We start from the raw sequence: 21,460 nt of genomic DNA, 5'->3' as shown, positions 1-21,460 counted from the left end.
TAAAATAAATTACTGATGGATAAAGTACTTGTTAGCGAAGCATGCGCCAACACAATGTCGATTATTGCTATTTATTGGAAACACATTATTCTCGGCGGCCTATTCCGGCCTCGGTCGTGCCGAGTCGGGTAGGCGAAAAAAAATTTTTTTTTTCGGTCTCGGGCGGGGAAACCATTTAAAAGTGCCGGACCCGGGATAGGTCCGGGCCGAAAATCTCGGCCCGTGCAGTGCTCTACAACAGCTAAGAGCTAGCCTGCGCAATTCGCATTTCGCGTTCACTGGAGGTCTCACCACAGCCTCCATTAGCTGGGAGAGTGAACAACGTGGTGACGTGCCCACATGCTAACTGGAAAGAAAGCTTATCGCGCATGACAGAAAGAAAAAGGATAAAAAATACGACCTCTAGACATCAGCCACGTGGACAGGGTAAATATCATCGCCAACGTACAGCTTTGGGGATTCGTATAGCAGTTACCGTTGACCGCAGGATCAAGAAACTTTCTTCAAGGACGTCGCAGATGAACTACTAGTCATAGTAAATAGTAATGCGAGTATAATTAATGGCGTTTCGAGCCCCACATCAACGCAAAAGAAATTAGAGAAGTCTCACTATAAAGGGCTCCTGATTGTTAATAATTAGGAGCTCCTTAACTCTTTCCGTACCGCGCCCATTGGGCATCGTTACCTCTCTATCGATGGTTTGAAAGGCCGCTTTCGAGACCTTCCGCGCCGCTCACGGACATACTGCGCTATCGGACGTGGAGGAGGAGAACTATATTTTAGTTTTCTAAGCAGTTCGCTTTTTTCCCGCAAGGCGGTGATTTTTGAACGCGCTCCAAAGTTTCGCGATCGTCAGAGGATGACAAAAAAAAAAAAAAAAAATGGCCGCCCGCTATTGATGGTTTGAAACACCGCTTTCGAGACCTTCCGCGCCGCTCACGGACACACTACGCCATGGGAGGTGAAAGAGGAGAAACTATATGTTTGTTTTCTAAGCAGTTCGCTTTTTTCCCGCCAGGCGGCGATTTTTAAACGCGCTCTGAAGTTTCGCGATCGTGAAAGCAGAACGCATAAATGTCCGGCTCCGGAAACGGCGCGCGCGCTTCGGGTAATCGCAGACATCGCGATTCCGCTGCGATCTGCGGCTGATCTTATCGATACATCGAATAGCAGCGAGTCAGAGGACGCTGACTTTTCGTCGGACTTTGAGTTGGGCGGCCGCAGCTCGGCACGCCCAACTGCTTGCAGTTAAATTTTTGTAGCGGAATGCCTTGTTCAATTAAAAAAAATTGATTTTTTCGGAGATAGTGCTTAATCGACGGCAATACATTTTGTATATCTCATAATTTCATAACATTTTCTTCTTAGTAGATACAAGCGTGTCTTTACAAACTTTGTTAAACTTTATCGCACAATCTTGATTTTAACAATTCATATATTTATGACATACATCTCGTTAATAAAATTTTATGCGTGAAAGTGCATTCCTTTTGCTTTCTTTTTATGTATTAGATAATATTAAGAGCAGGAGTTCCTTCAGAAAAACAAACAAAAACATCTGTCGTAAAATACAAAAAACACCTATTTTCCCCACGGTAGGGAAAGAGTTAATGCGCACCGAAATCACTACACGGGCGTATGATGTCATTAGTTTTCTTCGTACAACTCCAGACGATTCGCTATCGTTGACAGTCGTCGACAGGTACGCGCCAACAGCGCTGGCCGTTCTTTTTGAGAAATGTACCCATGCCAGATGCAGAGTACGCATTATATATCAAGGTACGAACTCGCTTCCCTATGACCCTAGTTTATACTGACTATTGGGTCTCGACCGCAAGCGTCTTCACCTGGGAACTTTGCGAAGACAGTGTATGTCTGAAAGGTGACAGGATCGTGAAAAACAAGCAAGAGTCATGGAAAATCGTCTCTGCGGAAGCCCGCAATGTTGAACGAAGGTTCATGACAGAGAAAACTGTCATCCACCCGAATGTAGCACGAAGCACCAAAGAAAACCTACGCGAGTTTCTTAAGAAAGAAAGGTTCGCAGTTGAAGCTTGTCCTGATCGGTAGATCGAATCCGGCCACAACGCCTTTCAGCTGCAGTCGCTCTATACCATCTGAGCTAACGAGAAGGCTAGCAGATCGTATACCGCGAGGGCAAATTAATCGACAACTCGAAGCGCGCGGACGCTGAACACTGGCCAACTTGTTCTGCGGGAACCCGAAAGGTTGGGCGAAGGCTAATCATTAAATGGAAAAATTGTCAATTCACAACCGCGAAATGTTTTTCAGAGCACGGGATCGAAGAAGCAAATTTTCTTCGCCAGCCACTTCCAGGAAATATCGCGAATTTCGGCGCTCCGGGAAACTTTCGCGCGTCGAGTGGACGTGCACGACGCGGGAGCGAGGCCTTTTCGGGCGCCTGCTTTCCGCGGGTGCAAAGGGACGGAACAAACGCGATATAATTACGCGGCGCCGCCGCCAACGAACGAGCGAAACCAGGCGCCATGCAGCTGCGACACGTCACGACCGTACGTAGTCGACGGCGTATACTAATACTATATACCATTACACCGCGCATCACTAAAACCGCGCAACGCGGTGAAAGCTATAACAGCGGAAGTTATAGCCTAAAACTATTTTAAGGCGCCGAACAACACACTGCACACAAGAGAAGACAACGGGAAAGAACGGGAGGCGCTCTGTCCCGTTGTATTCTCTTGTGCGCTGCGTGTTGTTAGGCGGCTTAGTTAAAATGAATCGATACCAACTTGACCAACAAGAAGTTCTATTAAGTTATAGCCAATCAGGAGGCAGAGTCGACAAGCCTCGTCCCCCACGGTCTCTATAGCCAGACACGCGGATGAGCGCAGACAAATCATGCGCCGTCCTTATAATGTAAGAACAAATTCGAGAACTCGGCTATATAGACCAAAATTAGCGGCGCTTTTAGGGGGAAACAATACTTTGCCGTGGCTGCGGCAACTGCCGGAAAGAACAACCGCGTTAAGGCTCAGCCTCTTTTATCGAATGCTCGCCGCCGGTGTCACAGAACACTGAAGAATGGACACTCCCAGAGAGGTACATAAGGGACGCGGAACACAACTGCTAGCGCTCATGCCGGTGTCACAGAACACTGAAGAATGGACACTCCCAGAGAGGTACATAAGGGACGCGGAACACAACTGCTAGCGCTCATGTGGCCAATGGTTTCCGGTGGGAACAGTGTGCGCATGCGCATCAATGGTGACGTGGCGTTCGCGAAAGCCGCGGTGGGGTATATAGCCTCCTTTCGGTGTCACTTCCGGTTTCGGTTCCCGGGCGCCCTGACGCGTGCTTTGTGGCGAAGCACCCACATGCATATTCCAATTTAATCTTCATTAGCGCTAGTAGTTTATCGTAATGGCGCCTTTCGGTAGGCTAAATTTTTGCTTGATAAGCACTCGCTTTTAGCTTCGATTGGCACTGTCGTAAAATGTTCGATCCGCTAAGCAAGTTTAAAATGTGTGAGAAGTAATCTGGAATAGTTCAGTCCTAACATTCTTAATAAGGAAAACTGTGGCGTAAAGAAATTCATTAGATAAGCAGCGTCATGGCAAACGCCAGAGGTGTCGCACAAGTTGCGTTTTGAAACATTTATTTGCACGCTTTCTGTAATTACAAGAACAATGTGCGGCTATGCTGTCATTTTATATGAGCGTTTATTATAGATTTATTCGAAAGACAGTGAATAAACAAAACACATAAATAAGTGTTGTTTTGTTTCACGCAACATTCGGAGTACATATAACCCTACGAAAGGTATGGACATTATCTTGCATGTCGCGAATCACACACAACAAGCGCCGGAAATACAGTCAGCACGTGGCAGCGGCAACAAATGAATTACTGGACTGCAATATATCGATCACCGAGCACCTGAGCGTGTTCTAATAGACATCAATGCCTTTTTCATGTCGATCGCTGCGTTGCGGCGCGATCTCTTGCGTATCTTGCCTTTCGATGGCCATATTGGGAACACTTTTTACTCTTCCTTAAAAAAAAAAGGGGGGGGAACGAAAAAGAACACTGAAATTATTGCCTTCATTAAATAAACATTCTCAGCGCTATTAGCGTATCAAAATTGCCGGTTAGAGCTCAGTACAATTTATTTTAAAGGCAGCCGCGGCGTAGCCACTGAAGGAATAGAAATGGTACTCTGCAGTTTGCACGAAGTGAAACTCACGCTTCAAACGAACAATGTCTTATATTATCTCGAGATGCTTTCGGTATTGAGTAGCTTGTGCAGTGAGGCTGCTACTTTTATTTAGCATGCGTTCTCACGCATGCGAAACAAAGTTAGAGGCAGTCGTGTTTCTACAGAGTTCCACTTGGCAGAATTCTTCTAGCATATCCGTGCTTTGAGATATCGAAATGCGAAGTTTAATTGCCGTTCGCATGATTACGCATGCAAGATAGTGACGACCGGCGCGAAGCTCCTCCCTTATGTGACGCGCCTTTTGCGTACAGCGTTTAGTCTGACAATGGGGAGGAGGCATAGGCAAAAGTGATAACTGCCCCCTCTCACTTTCAATCGCAAAAAGCAGAAATCGGAACCGCTATCAAAACACGGAACCGCGCAGCCCGTAACGATGGTAGCTTCTAATATACCGAGATAAGGGAGGAGCTTTGCGCTGGTCGTCACTGTCTTGCATGCGTAATCATGCGAACGGCAATGCGCTAGAAGAATTCTGCCAGCTGGAACTCTAGAAACACGACTGCATCTGACTTTTCAATACAAACGTGCCCGCTCACTGCAGCCAGTCAAAAGTTATTCAATTTTTGTTAACTGCACTGTTAACAGCGATAATTAGCCTCTCACTTTGTCTCGCCCTCGCCACATAACCCTACTGTAGAGGTGATCTTCACGTACGTCTCGGCGCCTAATTAAAAAAAAAACTGTAAATATAACTTTGATCACCCTATATTTAAAATACCAGTACTTGTGGCAGAATTGAGATCAAACCGGTAAAGCTGAGCACGAATTTATAAAAGTAACTACGATCACATATAACCATTGTCAAAGCTGCAGTTGATAATCGACACGAGATCGAAGTAATCTCAGTCACCTTCACATTTCCCCAAAAAAGTCTGCATGCCAAGTTCAAAAATACAGCTAAATGAGCTGTGTACTTAAATGCCATCTTATGGGAGAAATAATATCAAAGCCGATAAAGCTGAGCATCACAATGTAAAAGTAATCAGTCACATCTCAAAGTTGCCACAGCAGCAGTATAGGTAGTAATCAGTATGAGATCAAATTTCCCAGCGCCGTTTCGGAGCAGTTACTAACAAAAATGGCAGTTTCGAGCAGGATCGATGCAGCAGCATTTCTCCTTCGGAAGCGGTTTGTAGCAATTGGAGCTGCACTTCCATCACTAATATATGGCCAAGGCGACCGCTTCAATGACAAAGCGCATTTATAGCAACCAGAACGTGTGCGAATCCGGCACCTGGTCTATAAACTATTGTCCAGTCAGTTGTCAGTGCTTCGACAAGAGAAAAAAGAAAACCCGCAGAGACCATATGGTCGCGCGACAGAAATGTTCCTGCCACGAACGTGGTCGCGCCTCAGAAAGCCTCATTACCAAAGATCCCAGATGGCGATGTCCAGAGCTGTTCATTAGAATCATATATAATGTGCGGCACACGCCATGCAAGCCCTTTCACGCCACTAAACGCCGCGCCTGCTCGCGCCGGTCACCGCGGCGCGAGCATCGCTCTTCACCTGGGCACTTATCGCGACGAGCCTCAGCACGTGAGAACAGGTACAAGCATGCGCGTCTTGTTCGCGCCGCGTACAGCCCAATGGCCCGTGGACACGCACAAGCTTGCACCATAACGCGCACGGCTTAGTAAACCAAACACCCCACCCCGCCTTGTTTCTTTCTTTCTTCCTTGTTTCTTTGTCCTCGCGGCGCAGATACCAGAAAGGCATAATTGGGAAGGGAGAGAAGGAAGCGTTCACTCGAGTGGCGAGGTACAGACAAGACCGCGACCACCGCCAGCTTATGCATGCGAAAGAAAGCACGCGCTTTAGTGAACAGGCGATTCCTATAGGACGACCTCGGCACACCCGTTCGACGATAACGCGACCGAGAAAAATGCGACGCATATGCGCTGTGTACTCTGACGCCCCTTTGTTTCAGCACCTTCCTCCCCCCCCTCCCCACCCTTTTTTTTTTGTCAACCTATACCTGCACGTACAAACCCTCCGCCACACACTGCCTATAGTCAGCTCTCTCTCATTCTTTAGCGTCGTTTACGCGACGCCAGATTAGACGCTCCCGAGAGACAAAGGTTTCGTTAGCACGCAATCGCGGCGAGGCACGCACGGCGATGCACGCACACGCCGTGATCGAGACGAAAGTCTCGCTTTTGTGATGCTGTTACGCGGAACCTCGGAGACACGCCCCGGCCTCGCGGGAGGGGTCGAACGCGCTCGTCGGCGAACATCTTAAAAACGCCCTTTCGGGGAACAGCAGCGAGCTCTGCTGTTCAGATCTCACTCGCGGGCTGGTTAAAGCCCGCACGCCAACGCCGACGACGTAGCTTTCTTACCAAAATTGCCTGTCCGCGTACTATTTCCCGGGACTGTTTTGCTACGTACCGAGTACAGAAGGAAAATGGTATATTGCAAAGTCAAAAATACTAAAGTTTAAGCATAAGCACGGGTTATGAATGCGAAGTTAGTAGCAAGTTGTGATTATATTCTAGGGTTTTGCGTGCCGAAACCACGATCTGATTCGTGCATCGATGTATACAAATTCTCTGAGCTGCACAGCGGAGTATTTGCAACAGCAATCTTAGGCCGTCCCCGACTTTAGGCTATCCGATGACGCCATTGATTGCAATGGGGGTGTACAGCGTTTTCCGGGTTAATTTTAACCATACCCATAGTTTTTCAAAATGCACTTAAACGCAAGGGGTGCTACTGGTTCCGACGAGGAATCGAACTCTGGACGTCGTGTTCGCCAGCATGCAATATGCACTACAGAGCCCGCTGCTTGCCTGCAGCAAGAGTTAAACATTTTCCAGACGTTCAACATCATTAGTATATTTATGCCCACTGCAGGATGATGCAGCACGAAGGACTCTCCCAGCGATCTCCAATTACCGTAGATCTTGCGCCAGCTGAGCACTCGTATGCTTGTAAACTTACGAATTTTATCACACAGGCTAGGGCCGGTATTTTGTGGCGATGCCTTATGACTTATTTTATACTAGTCTTATCATCCACCGCTCTCGGCCGGCTGATCCCGTTGATAACGCGAGCGGACCGTCGCTCTGACCACTGACAAAGCGCGAAAAGGCATTATCACCGGAAAGGCATCGCTACAAAATACCGCCCTAGTTGCCTGCCGTCTTCTACTGTGCTTCCCTTTCCTCGGCACACATTCTGTAGTTCTGTTGGCCCATCGCTTACTTGCCGTACGCATTAGACGTCTCGCTCCACTCTCCATTTCTTCATCCTAACGGGACACTAAAGAGAAAAATCATTTCAGACGTACTAGTGGGTTACCCTTCTACAATACCAAAAAAGCCTAAAAACCTACCCTAAAGAGAAACGCCTGCATGGTATATTCAGCCTTGAGAATGCAAACCATGCAGCGCCACTCAAGGCCCTGGTCGCGGACGAGGACCGTGTCCTGTATATTTCATGTCCATCTGTTCTCGTAATTAGGCAAGACCCAAAGAAGTGGCCATCAAGAAAATACGTACCGCAAGAATTAAAACTTAACCTTCGTCAAACTATATACACCCGAATTTATCTGCGTCGGAGCATATACTGGTCCTGGCCGAAGAACAATTAACAGCTGCAGCGACACGAAATGGCGGCGGGAGAAAAGACGAACTATGAACACGTACAAAAAAGCTAACGTGCACCAATAGAAAAGAGCGCCAATCGCACGCACGTATAACGAGTCGCTAAAACAAGAAAGACAGAGAAGTAACGTCGATCACCAACGACTTCGCGTGAAACGCGACGCGCTAATCAATTACGCCGCCACGCGAACGGCATTCCGCTCTTCTAGGAAGGCGTGAACGCCTGCGACGAGCGCCACGAAGGCACGCACGTATATACGAGCTACACCTGGCCTCCGAGATGGTCGACGCGGCGCTACGGTAAACGAACGGTGCTCGACCAATATTGCAGAGATCCCGTATCTTCGCGCGAACAACCCTATCACAACCCGCACGCACGCACAAAATAAGCCTTCCATGAAAAAGACAAGCCTGACTACAACACAGATCCCCTGAAAGGAACGCTAAACTCTAAATAAACGCTATCTCCCATACGCAGAAAACTCTGCACAAAAACAAGCCTCGCTGCCACAGCTACCTTTTTAAGCAACGTCTAACTATAGTCCTGCTGATGCCAAGAGCGCGTGATGAAAATGCGTTCCCTGTGGTCGTGACTTATTTTCGAACTACTTAACTTTGTCTACCTGATACATTGTCTCAAGCACGCAAAGTGACTCAAGCGATGAAAGGCTGCGAACTATCGAAACGCATGAAAGACACCTCGAGAGACACCCCGGAATTTAAGCGCAGGGGATATACGTGCGAGAATACGGTGAAGGTCGACGACGGCACTGTCCGGTACGGTATACGCGCATGACGCGCGCCTTATACCGTGAAACGTGAAACGAGTTTCTTCGGCGAACGACGCGAGCGCCTCTCAATAATTTAAGCGAAATCAAACCGTCTTTTTCTATTTTTTTTTCGTTTTTCTTTATTTTTCCATTCTTGTGCCCTTTATCAGAAGGGCGCGTTTTGCAAGAAAGACAATTAACGTTAACGACGCCGTCGTGACAACGGGCAAGATGATCAAAAAAGAGAACGCTGCACACAAAACCGAAAAGTGAGCTGTCAGAGGAGCAGCGATATCTGCTTAAATTAATAGCGGCTCAACGCGTCGGGTTTCGTCCAACCGGCTCCACTCAAAATGTCGTCATGGCATCGTCTGCATAATATGCGCGCAGGAGCAGCGCGCAAACGGTATCCTCGGAGAATCTGACCTATATATCAGAATACACGAAGGCATACTGAATGCATGGAGGGCAGAAAATGAGAGGCAGAAAGACAAACCGATATGAAGGGAACAAGTATCGGCAGTATATACGGTAAGCAGCACCTAAAAGAAATGTCGCTCACGCGCGTGCATACGAAATCAGGGAACTGCGCTTAAGAGAAAAGAAAAAAAAAAAAAAACACGCTGAAATGACTCAATAGTCGAAGTTAAACGGCAGGGAAAATGTTACACATAATCCAATACGGTCGAACGACGGCCCGACGCATGACCAGTATAATGCCGCGAATACTGAGAAAGAACTGCCTCAGCATTAATTATGCACGCGGGCCTTTGGAAATGCCGTGCAACCAAGTTCCTATGCTAAAGGCCCCGGAATGAGAACGCGTAAACGATGTCGTGAAACCTTCGCAAGTTTCAGCCCGATCCAAAGCAGCGACCAAAGCTGAAACGACAGACAACGCAGCTGTTTATGTAAGAGCCCAAACCGAAAGCGCCGCTCCGAAAAGTGTTCCGTTGTTTGTCCAATTACGGGACATGCGCAGTTCTTGCAACGCGAATACCAACAACACACAGAGTGCCTTCTTTATTATTGAATGCCTACAACGTCGCATCAAAGTGTGGCTCGCGGAACGATACGGCAAGGCCGCCAGCGAAGAAGAGAGACGCCCAAGGCACAGAACAAATATTAGGTTACGTAGCGAACGACGACATCGCAAAACACTTAGCTGTCACGGCTAAAATTGCTTCAGTGCAGCGTCTGCGTCGCCGATCCCGGAAACACTCCATGAATCTGTAACTCGCTGCCTTTGCTAGAACGGATTCTCGCGACCTCCTTTCCGATCACCGAGAACCCACTCCTGCTCGCCATCGAAGGTGACTGCAAGGCAAACCGAAGGATTGCCGGCAGCGGAAAGAGGAAGGGGAGGGACGGTCCGAAGACTCCGTTCTCGTGCTCCTACGTAACGGTAAACAGGCCTGAAACGACAACGCGAGAGCCAATTTCCATCTTCGGGGAAATTGGTTCTCGATCCGAGTCAAAAAGTACCAAAACCTACGTAGAGCTTCAATCTTCTTTTTCCCGCTCTCACCGAAGAAGCAACAAAAATGAAAGGACGAGAGGGTAGCGTGCGATATCGTTGCGCTAAGGAATATAAATTAATAGGAATAGAAAGAAAGAAAGAAAGAAAGAAAGAAAGAAAGAAAGAAGAAAGAAAGAAAGAAAGAAAGAAAGAAAGAAAGAAAGAAAGAAAGGAAGAAATAGAGAAAGAAAGACAATTTCAAGATCAATAGAGGGGCCTGTAAAGCTATATAGGGAGCCGTTCTGTAGACACCCGCCGGCAAGGCACGTCACGGCGTCATACATATCCGGCTATACAGTGACTTCTCGGGGCTCGTGCTCGGAACGCGAGGAAGACGGACAGGTCGATTTCGGACAAGTCGCCCGAAGCAGCAGCAGCGGCGGCTGGCATTTCCCTCAACGTCGAAGAGCGACAGCCAGCTAGCTCTCCGAGCAGCGGCAAAAGAACAATCCGGTAGTCCCCGTGCTCCCAAGTGCAAGACGTGACGGGCAGAAAGACAGAGTGCGCATGCCCGGAGAGAACGACGGACGGCCACCACGCTTAACGGAGAAGCAGGCACAGAGTGTGTACAGGGCCAGCAGCTATACTATAACACCGACAGCAGCAGCAACAGCGGGGGTGGTAGCGCAATCAGTGCAGGCGCGGCCTCCGGTTTCGCTCCCGGTGCACGCCAGTCACGCGCCCACTCGAATGACGCGCCAGAGGGGGGCCCGCACGCACACAGACGAACGAACGGGCGGGCGGTCAGACGTATAGAAGGCGGCAGTGGGATGTCACGCGGGTGACACACTCCTACTCTTTCGACGGCGAGGCCGCCCCGGGGATCAACCGATGAGAAAACCTCGGGCAGTTCGCCGAGCCGTGTAGCAACAGTTGGCGACCCCCGGCGAGCTCCGCGGAACCAATGAAATGAAAGGAACTATACATTCGAGTGCAGGAAAGCAGCCAAGCAGCCGGACGACGCTGCCGCCACGCTACCAGTTGCGCAGTGCCCGCGAACGCGTTCGATGCGGGGCGTTTAGCCTTGTCGATGCAGCCTCGGAAATGTACACTGCTACCCCGTATACTTGCTCGAGGGAGGTTTTCGGTCTTCATATCATTCGCTCCGGCTTCCATCGTTTCCGTCGCCGATGCCACCGAATTCAAGAAAGCTCTTGTTAACAATTTGTTTTAAGGCCTGCTACGCTGCTAAATATTTCTCTCTCTCTCTCTCTCTCTCTCTCTCTCAGTTTTTGTATTTACTTCTTTACATAACACTCAATCCTCTATGCCCCTATGAGAAAAACAAATGATATGAAATGAAACGCCTGCAGGACCGTTACATAGGTTTCGTGTGGCCCCGCCAAAGTGCTGTTTGACGAAGTGTTTCACTGTCCTGCCAGTACCTTTTAAGCCACCCCCAGTCTCATTCTTAAAACTTTTTGTGCACAAACAAACAGGGACGAAGAAAACGAGTAATACAAGAACCAGAGAGCTCGTCCTTGTGTTACTCCTTTTCTTCGTCCCTGTTTGTTCGCGCACAAAAAGTGTTAAAAATGAATCTGTTCCAACTAGGCCGACTCGCAGTTATGCTTCACCCGAAGTCGGCACAATAGCGCAGGGGACGGAAACGATCTTGCTGCTAGAGACCAGTAACGAAAGGCACGGATCTCCAGGGGGAGCGCGGTAGTTAAATGGGCTTTCTAGTTTTCACGACGTCACAGAGGAAACCCAAAAGGCAGCGGGAGCTGAAATGAAATATCTTGTTTATTTTTTGGTAGCTCTGCTAATCAATGCAAAGTGAAAACGACAACCTATGTATACAAGCCCAGGAAGCATCCTGCTTCGAGTGGAGCAGACTACATTACAAGCGGCAGCAACTTGCACCGGTGCTTTCTGCTTGCCCTTGCATAGGACTCGTCGCGCATATGCATGTGAATACAAGCGGAGTGGATGAATGATATCTCCGTTTTAAATAGAATGCGTCTATTAATTACACTACATACAAATGTAGCATGCGACACACGAACGTTCTCTTTCGGGAATATTCTTAAGACATTCACCCATTCGTCAGAACGGCAGCCGAGTCAAGGGAAACGCCAGAAACAATGATACGGCTCCCAAACGAGCCTATAGCAAAGGAGCTAATACGATTGAAAGAATCAGAAAAAAGAAGAAAATAGCGGGTGAACCCGGCAGGCCGATAGGCCGGCTGTCAAAAAACAGAATTAATCTCCGGCGCGAAATCTCCCGCATGGCAAATCGCCGAGAGACGGGATAGAGGCGCTTCCGTCGCTTAGACTTGATAGAATAATCTCTCAAAGGCATCGGAAAAAGTAAACCAGATAAGCCCACGCAAAAAGGAAATTAAGATGAAAGGCTTCAAGCGCGCTGGGAAGTGGTCGATGACGACTGCACAGATTATCATTTTCTTCTCTCTCTCTCTCTCTCTCTCTCGCTTTCTCACTGCGTTTTCTTAATTTCACTTCGCGATAGCCGTGACACGCCGAGGCACTTAAAGAAAAGTTAATCCACCTCGTCTGGCTTCTGAACCGTGACAAAACAGCAGTGACCATTCGCGACGGCGCCGACCGAATATTGAAGTGGCGGCAGCTTGAAAAGAAATCATCTCACCCCATACTGCAAGGGCCCCACTAGGGTCTGAAGTATTTGAAAACAAAGAAACACCTCTTAACAACCGCCACAGCACAAGCACAAAAAAAAAAAAAATACGGAATCTCGGTTAACTAATAGAAAAACACCTACAGCGCACCTCCATAGAAAGACCCAACACGTAGGAGTGACTCGACCGTGGCGCCTTGGAAATGAAGTCCACCGTGGCAGCTTATTGCCCCGTTCTCTAACACTCCGGGATCGTTACAGCACGGCGTGAATAAAACGAGGAAACGAAAAGAAACAAGAACACAATACCGAAACCTCATTTCGACGGCTCGTGCGCCCCAAGGAACCCATTGCACAAGTTCGCCGGGAACTGCAAACACAAGTTTTTTTTTTTTTCTCCCTCCCCGATTTTCTTTTCACTGGGAGCAACTTGCAATTACCGCGAACGCCGCAAGGCCAGTTCTTGGAACAGAGACGAAATGCGAGAGGTCACGTAGGTGCATGCATTCGCATCCCGCATAAAGGCATCCCGTAAAGCTGGCTTTACCGCAATTAAGTGTTTTCGGACCACGTATCTTCTTGTCAGAGCTGAGGCACAGAGGACGACGGCGACTAGAAGTGATCCGGCAGTGGCCGAAAAAACAAAAGGAAGCATCTGGACCCGACGTTTCGGCAAGGGGAATTGTCTAGACAAATCGCCCCTTGCTCAAAACGTAGGCTCCAGAGAGTTTTTATAGTTCCACCACGGTCGATTTCCTTTTATTTTTCACGGTCGATATTTTGTCGATTTTATAGTTTGTTACATGCGAGGAAATGACAGTAATGACAGCCGGCATAATGGACTTTTTTGTAGTATTGTTGGTTCCGGACTCGCCCTTTTCGTGGAGTAACAATGCGGCACGCATCCCTTTGCCAGAGTGGCCAAACCTTGACCCTTTTCGTGTACTTTGATTCGAAGCGCATAAAGTCACGCGGGCGGCGAACGATACTAAGCTGTTCGTGGGAGGTTAACGTCAGAAAATAACGTCAGAAAATAACGTGGCATGGTAGCACGATTTCAAATGAAATTAGTTCGTTTTGCGCCAGCTCGACAAAGTGCATCTCCTTTCATCGGGTGTATACGGGTGAACGCGCTCGCGAAGGAGGCTCACTGAATGATTCCGACAAAAACACAACGCAGCCCAACAAAGCCCAACCCGTGTCAAACACAACACAGCACAGCCCAACCCTTCCAAACACAACGCAATTAACGCACACACAAACAAAAAAAAAAAAAAAAAAAAAAAAGAAGCGTGCGCGCACAAAGTGCCAGGGAAGAGAAAAAAACTTCCCATGCTATACTCGCACAGAGCATGCGCTCATTTCCACAAACAAAAGGCCGAAGACAACGCATTTTCACGCGTTGTACAAACGACGTTTATCGTCTTTCATTCTTTCCTTTTTTTTTTTTTTTTCCTAGCGTGACTCGGAGTGACGACAAAGGAAGAGGCGCGAAAAAAAGAAAGAAAGAAAAAGAAACAAGGCTGCTCGCCGCGCCACCTGTAGCGCGTGTCAAGCGACGACATCAGCGAAGCGCTATCCCGAGCAAGAGGGAAAGAACAAAACAAAGCGTGGACGACGTGAAGGGAAACAAAGCATTCTGAAATCAAGGCGCAGCGAAATCTGCCAGCGCTAACCTTTGGCTGACGCACCTGCCGCAGCGCACCTACATATATACAAACACGAGAGGCGCTAACAAGCGCCCGCAGAGAAAGAGAACAAACGATTAGAAAAACCGAGGCATCCCCGGCAGGCGCGGCGCGGTGTCGCAAACCGGGGGCCACAGGTGCAGGCGCACGCAGTGCGGAGTCCCGACCCATTAGGCGCGCCGGCAAACCTTAGGACGCGCGCGGTGTGGACGCTGATTTGAGTCGATTAAGCGCAACGTGGGGTGGGAGGCTGCAGCGATAAACGAGCCCGCCACCGACCCGAAGGCTGCTGCGCGCTCAAGAAGAAGGCGTAGCGCGTCGAAAACGGGCCACACGCAGAAAGAATTGACGAGCAATAAAAGAGACAGATGTAAAGAGGTTGAACGGATATTATAGTGTACGAGGCCTAACCGACTTTTAGGCTTAGGGCACACGACAGAAATATAGCCGCGCAACCCTGGAAAAAGGGAGAGAAGACGAAATCGTGCAAGAGAAGACGCTATTGGGAAACAAATTAAGGAGAATGCGCGCGAATCGTCGAGGGGGGAGGGGGGGGGGGGGGGAGGCAGCTGGCGCTCGCACACTGAGAAACGTGAGAATATCGATAGAGAAGAGGTGGGGCAAGCGGGTAGGAGACGTGACGCGAGGCTCTGCAGGAAAGACGTTTCCCGTGGGGAGGGGCGGGGGAGGGAGGAAAGGAAGCGCATAGGCACGGGAAAAAAGAATGAAGAATGAGCAACTGGGGAAGTAAAGAACTGGGGACTTGGAAAAAAAATACTCCCCGCGAGGCAACGAATAAGTTCACAATATATATATATATATATATATATATATATATATATATATATATATATATATATAGGCCACACTGCGCTTACGGTAAGCCACGTTGTGAAACCAATAAATCAAAAAGAAAAAAAAAAAGAAAGGGTGGGCGGCAAGGGGGGGGGGGGGGGGTCATGACGAGGAGAGAGCAGAGCGGAATCGAGAGCGAAACATGGATAAAAAGAGAGAGAGGAGGTTCGCGCAAACTGTGTACGCTCCCCGTCCGCTTCTCACAAATCTCTTCTTCGTATTTCCTTGCGCGGCAAGCCGAGAATGAATACGAATAACCTGCCACAGCGAGCTGAACCCCGGGGCAGATTTATCGCGCGGCGCGCACCTGTTCTCGAAGCGACTACGTGCTCGCTATTTGCCTCCCCTCCCACCCTTCTCTAGCGAAGCGTACACGACGAAGGCGCCGTGGGTCGGCGCCGCAACACCTCGCACTGAATTTACGGAAGAGCTGCTTTTCTTTTAGTTTCTTTTTTCTCGCCGCACAACACGGAAGTACTCCGCACGAAGCACGGAGTCAGACTCCAGGCGCCGAACGCCGCTCGCGAAGCAGGCAGGAGCGGAGGGAGGGCCGAGCACACGGATCCCTGCGAGCCCTTAAAAGGATTTTGCCTCTTAAATTAAACCCGATCAGTTTGAGCACAGCTAAACTTAATTTAGCACATGGCTTTGAAAGCAACCAAGGCTAGAGGCTACGCTAAACTGCGTGGGAAACTGTGGCAGTGCTAATAAAACCGCAGCTATTACGTTCGCAAAAACAACAACAACGAAAACAATACTGCAAAGAATAGAAATGGAGGTCGGCAACTATGTCTGGCTAGGACTGAACTTCGTGTTTCAGCGTGACGCTAACAAAAAAAAAAAGAAAGAAAATCAGAAAGAAAGAAAAGAAAGCACAACGATGTTCGTGTGTGAATTGCATATTTGCGAATCTCAATGCCCGGACGCTGCCGTCGTTCACGCAAGGGGCACACGGCGGCGCTGCCGAACGACCCATGCACGGCTCGTTTAGGGACACTCTTTAATAGTGCAACCTTCGAGCGGGGCGGCGCAGGCGTGGCACCAAACATTCGCTCGTCCTCACGCTATTCTTCGTGGCAGTAACTTACAGAGAGAGAAAAGAGGCCTGTCAGACGCACACCTGCTGCTCTGACTTTTCTTTCTCTCTCTCTTGTAATGGCGACGGCTCTCGTCGACAAAGTTGCGCAGCCGCCGCCTATTCATTCATCCAGCAGTGAAACACGGCCCACTTAATAGGCACCGCCGCGGCGCCTAATTTTCGAGTTATTAAATTACTTGCCAAAGCCTTCAGAATGCGCCACGCATTCTCAAAGGATGAAACAGCTGTACTAAGACAACGAGCTGCATGGGCTGCTTCGTTCACGGCTATCGATACAGGCGTACGGTGTGCATCCTATATACAAACCGTTACAAGAAGCGCGTGTACCGTACACAACTTTAGTGGCGCCTGAATAAGCGCGAGGTACGGCGACTGCCACTTGCAGATATTTGTGTATCGTGTCTCGCAAACGTTTTGCGTCTATAGAAATCGCAACTATAATGACGCTTCTGAAAAGACAAACGAAATACTTATCTCTAAATCCGCTGTGAGCGCCCAATCGTCACATGACGTCTTCTGTGCCCTTAGAGGAAAGTTAAAGCGAGAAATAGAGAGCTGTTCGTGTGAATTTCGCTTCTACGATACCAATGAAAAGCTGCCTTAGCGCTAGAGCGAGTCCTCAAAAGCCAGAAAGACGGAAAAAAAAAAAAGAAAGAAAACAAGCGACGAGCGGCGACACTCCTTGAAGCTCCCGAACAAGTTCACCGTGACGTCACAAATTTTGACGGCGTCAATTCTGGCATAGCTAATTATATTTTTAATCGGTACAGGATGACTATACATTGTATTCTAAACGAGCCAAAAGCTGAACTAGCATGCCTCGAAAAATGTTACCGCGCCCACAGCGGTGCAAATAAAGAGAAGGTACCTCGAGATGCGTGGCGCGTCACAGTGACGTACTGGAGCGGGGGTTCTGGCACGAAATAAAGAAAAAAAAGGGAAGTTCTGGTAAAATGCTTTCTTGTTCTAGTAATCAACATTCTACCGTGAAATTAACCAAAATAGAGTGCTGAAACAATACTTTATCAATGTAAACTGTTTCAGTGCTTCTTTTCAGTGGTCTGTATAACAATTGGCAGCGAGCAGTGCATCGGAGGCATACAGCTTCCTGCGCGATAGCCTGTAGATGTGAGTCACAGCGGCGGATTCATCACATAACGACACGAAGTCCCAGTCACCCGGACGTAGAAATACTTCACGTAGTCTGCGATTATGTCCACAGCCTCAACGTATCAGTCCGACATCCCGGTACCTGACAACCATGCACGTGGTATACGCTCATTCCGCCATCACCGGCCGTAAAAATACGCGCGAGATGCCGACCGTAAAACCCTGGCAACTCCGCCGATAACTCGGCCTCCAGGTGATAATAAGGCAGAGGTCAAGTAGTTTCCCCCGCTCCACCCACGACCGCGAGGTCTGAAGACAACAAGGCCGGCAAGCCGCGACGCTTCCTGTTGTTCGATTCTTCCTCACGGACATTTCGAAGAGGCCCAGCACAAAGCAAAGATGGTTGCGCGGAAGCTAAATGAATAAGGTTTATGTATACGTACACAAAAGATGGAGCAGGAGAAAGCGAGATAAACAAAAAGGGGCGCCCTGCACAAAGGACAATTATACGACCTCGGCATAAACGGCGCCGAGCTGCGACAGAGTGCTTCCCCACACGAGGCGCCGTACTACATAACGGCCTCGCATTCACTTATCAATGGGCGCCCCGCACTTATCAATGGGCGCCCCGCGAAACAATGATTCCGGAGTACAGCGGAGCACGCCGCAACTGCAACGCATCTTTCTTTTTCATCCGTCTATGAGCACATATATATCGCTTTCTTTCCTTTCACGTACACGCACAAACACGCCCGCAGACAGACAGATACGTACAGAAGCGCATCAAAGAAGGGTCCCTCGGTCGCGCCGCGGTACTCTTTTCACCCTCCCCCCATCCTTCCGACGACAGTGTCGTCGACGCGGCTGCAAAGGAGGTCGGCGGCACGCTAAAGAATCACCTTTTCAACTCGAGCACCGGCGACGCGCGAGCAAGACACCGGCCGACGACGCGGTGCTGTAGCAGCGCATGGAGGCAGTAAGTTTGGAGGAGGGATATAACCCGCGACGCCGGTGACGGGCACAGAAAACAAACAAAATGAAAGCAAAGAAACCCGCGCTCGCTTCCGAGAGCGCGCGAAGCCCTTTGATCCACGCCAAGATGCCGCGGGACCACATCGAAAAAAACGTAGAAGACAATGAGGCCAGCTTTCAGTCCGTCCTCTTCCAAACTACCTCGCGGCGCACCTATTGGCTCCGCAGTGTCTTTCTCGAAGCGCTCGCCTCTCTCTATCGCCCGTTCGCCCCTTCCGCAATGCACGCCGCTTCATTGTGCGGCGGTTAAAGGCGGCGATCGCGGCTCAACCGCCGCGGCGTCGTCAGTCGCCGAGCAGCGCGCCAGCGCGCCGGGATTGCTTCGCCCGCTTCGGGCAACCTCGCGAAGAGGAGGAAAATCCGCTCTTTGTCCGCAGACGCAATTTGTCTTCTCCGGCGCAAACGCGGGCCGGTGGTAAACCCGCTCGAAACAATGAAAGCGACGGACGCGGGAAAAAAAAAAAAAGGGGGGGGGGAGGGGGGGGGGGGCAGGGTAGAAACGCTGTTCTGCGAAACTCGCGAGAATTAACAGTGCGCGGCACCCTCTCACCTCCCTCGTACATACCAGCTGCCCTGGGCGTTCTTCTCACCAAGCTCGCGCGGTTCACTCGCTAACGCAGCGGTCGATGGTTGCGGGCAGGAAAACGCCCGAAGCGGCTACCGCCGCTGGAGCCTGAAATACGCGATGCGACTGCCGACGTAATGATGCACTCTTCGTTGTCCTTCCGTTCCCGTCTTTTTCGGAAAGCGTCGGCTTGTACTAGATACTGCGGCACGGGGAACCTCCGTACAGATCTCTCTTTACGCAACTCGATCGTGAGTGCTTGATGAAATGCTCGAACACGTTCAAAACGCGAAGTTGCTGCTTTCAGGGCTAGTTCGCTTGTCTCTGCTGAATCATTGTACTATGTTGCTGCTGTTCTTTTCTAGTTGTTAGGTTCAGAGAGGAACGTACGGAATTCTCGAAGAAAAAAAAAGGGGGGGGGGGGGGGAGGCGAAGGCAGCTCAACGTCTGGTTGAAGACGAAAAACGACGATGTCTTCTTGGGTAAAGTTGGGGGTTTAGAACCTGGAGTCTGAATAGTATAAATTATTGTGAGAGCCGCACTGGAGCAACAAGGTTTGGTCAACCTGAACTAGAGGTTGAATGAACTTGAATCGCGTTGCAAACTTTTGTCATCGGTTAATTATCGCAATCATCACCATGATCATCATTATCGTCATACACAGTGGCCCTAGTTGCACGTACCCCCGTAACCTCGTGCAGGGGCACATACCTTGTGGCACATACCTAGAGGCCCATAGCCAGTGGCACTTATATTTAAGAGACTGCACTACCTCCGGGATCGGCCAACGAAAGAGGCCAGAAGCGGGCGTTAGAAACGGACATACCCGATACGGACAAGTGGCGGTAACTCGCCCAGCAAAGCATTGTCCTCACTGCATATACCATCGAGATCAATGTTCCAAAGTAACATTTGGGCTACGAGATACGGCGTCAATGGAATGCTACAGATTACTTTCCACCGCTGTTTTTTTTTTTTTTTTATACGTACTCCCAATGCACCGAATACACAAGCCCGTTTAGTTTTTGTTTCTTTCCAGTCCCTCCCTCCCCCCTACTGTTGGACTGCGACTGTTGTGGCCGGCAAGCGAACCCGTAACCTCGCGACCAGCTGCAGAACGTCATAGCCAAAGCACGGCGGGCCACGAAACTTTCAGAAAAAAAAAAAAAGAGGGTTGCAGCTGATAATCTGCACTAAGTTACTAACCAAACAACTATGTTGTCGTTTCCAACAAACAAACAACGCGACACAAAGCAGGGACGCGCATGGATGAATTCTCCTACTGCTCACCTTGGCAATTTCCCAGCAGCGCCTCAACTAGTGCTCCGGCACATTCACCAGTTTGGAGGGACCACCTGCAGAGAGAGAGAGAGAAGGCATACAAGAACATGAGTCGAGCACGTAACCCTATAGCGAAGCTCAGACCCGCGTAATATGTTTAACCTGTCGGGTATACATACACCAAACTGCGGCGTATATATAGAGATAACATTATGCTTTTGGTGGGCCTCGGCATGGCGGGGAAGGAGCGAAGTAAGCGGCTTACAGCCACACCAACCAGCGCGACAAATTTATGCAGGACGAAGTGTAGCGGAGCCTACAGGGCGCCCACGTTTTATTTCCGCATCGTGTGCACGTTTCGTGCCAGTCGGCGCGGTTATAACCCGGGGCTTAACTAGGCCAACTCACAGAGCGACGTTTTTCATGAAGGAGGAGGAGGAGGAGGGGGGGTGGTGGTGGTGGTGGTGGTAGTAGTGGTAGTAGTAGTAGTAGTAGTAGTAGTAGTAGTAGTAGTAGTAGTAGTCTGAACAATAAGATAAAAGGCGCGGCGAACAAGCAAGAAGAGACCCTTTACGGTGTCTGCGCCTTTAGCAAGATGGCTGACGGGGCTATAGGTGGCAATTCATATTGAGCGTAAACAGCGCAAGAGGCAACACGGGGACGTTGTCCCGTCTTGTTTGCCTCCCCGTGTTGCCTCTTGCGCTGTTCACGCTCAATCTGCTCATTTACTCGAAAACGAACAGCGCGCACTGACGAAACTCGGTCTATTGTGCGTCTGCAGTAAGACAAAGCAAACCGGGATATACGTTCCAACAACGAAGGCTAAACGTTGCATGTGTTTGTTTTCCAGCCTATATGTTAGTTCTCAGCTGTAGCACTGGGCCGTCAGTGCCTTATTCTACTATCGCATGACGCGAAAACCTGAGGAAGGAGCGAGAATTGGCCGATGTTTCGAAAAAAAAAAAAACATTTTTTTTTTTAAATACATCCCACTCCTAAAGAGCAACTTCACGAAGCAACGTGTATGTGTGCTCCTTGTTGCCTCGTCCCGAGTGGTACCGCTCCTTTAACCTG

General features: G+C 49.4%; 1 protein-coding gene across 2 annotated transcripts in view; it reads right to left on the bottom strand.

Moving 5' to 3' along the window:
* The window catches only part of LOC119441857 (polypeptide N-acetylgalactosaminyltransferase 13), a 308,456-nt gene that overhangs the window by 154,501 nt on the left and 132,495 nt on the right, over positions 1-21,460 (bottom strand). For both annotated transcript variants that reach the window (XM_037706492.2, XM_037706493.2), the window contains one exon: positions 20,396-20,460. The gene's annotated coding sequence lies outside the window, so the exon portion shown is untranslated. The remainder of the gene's footprint in view (positions 1-20,395; positions 20,461-21,460) is intronic.

The sequence above is a fragment of the Dermacentor silvarum genome, chromosome 2 (assembly GCF_013339745.2).
Source record: "Dermacentor silvarum isolate Dsil-2018 chromosome 2, BIME_Dsil_1.4, whole genome shotgun sequence".
Lineage (NCBI taxonomy): Eukaryota > Metazoa > Arthropoda > Arachnida > Ixodida > Ixodidae > Dermacentor > Dermacentor silvarum.
The sequence above is the reverse complement of the archived record's forward strand: the minus strand, read 5'-3'. Positions and strand labels throughout refer to the sequence as shown.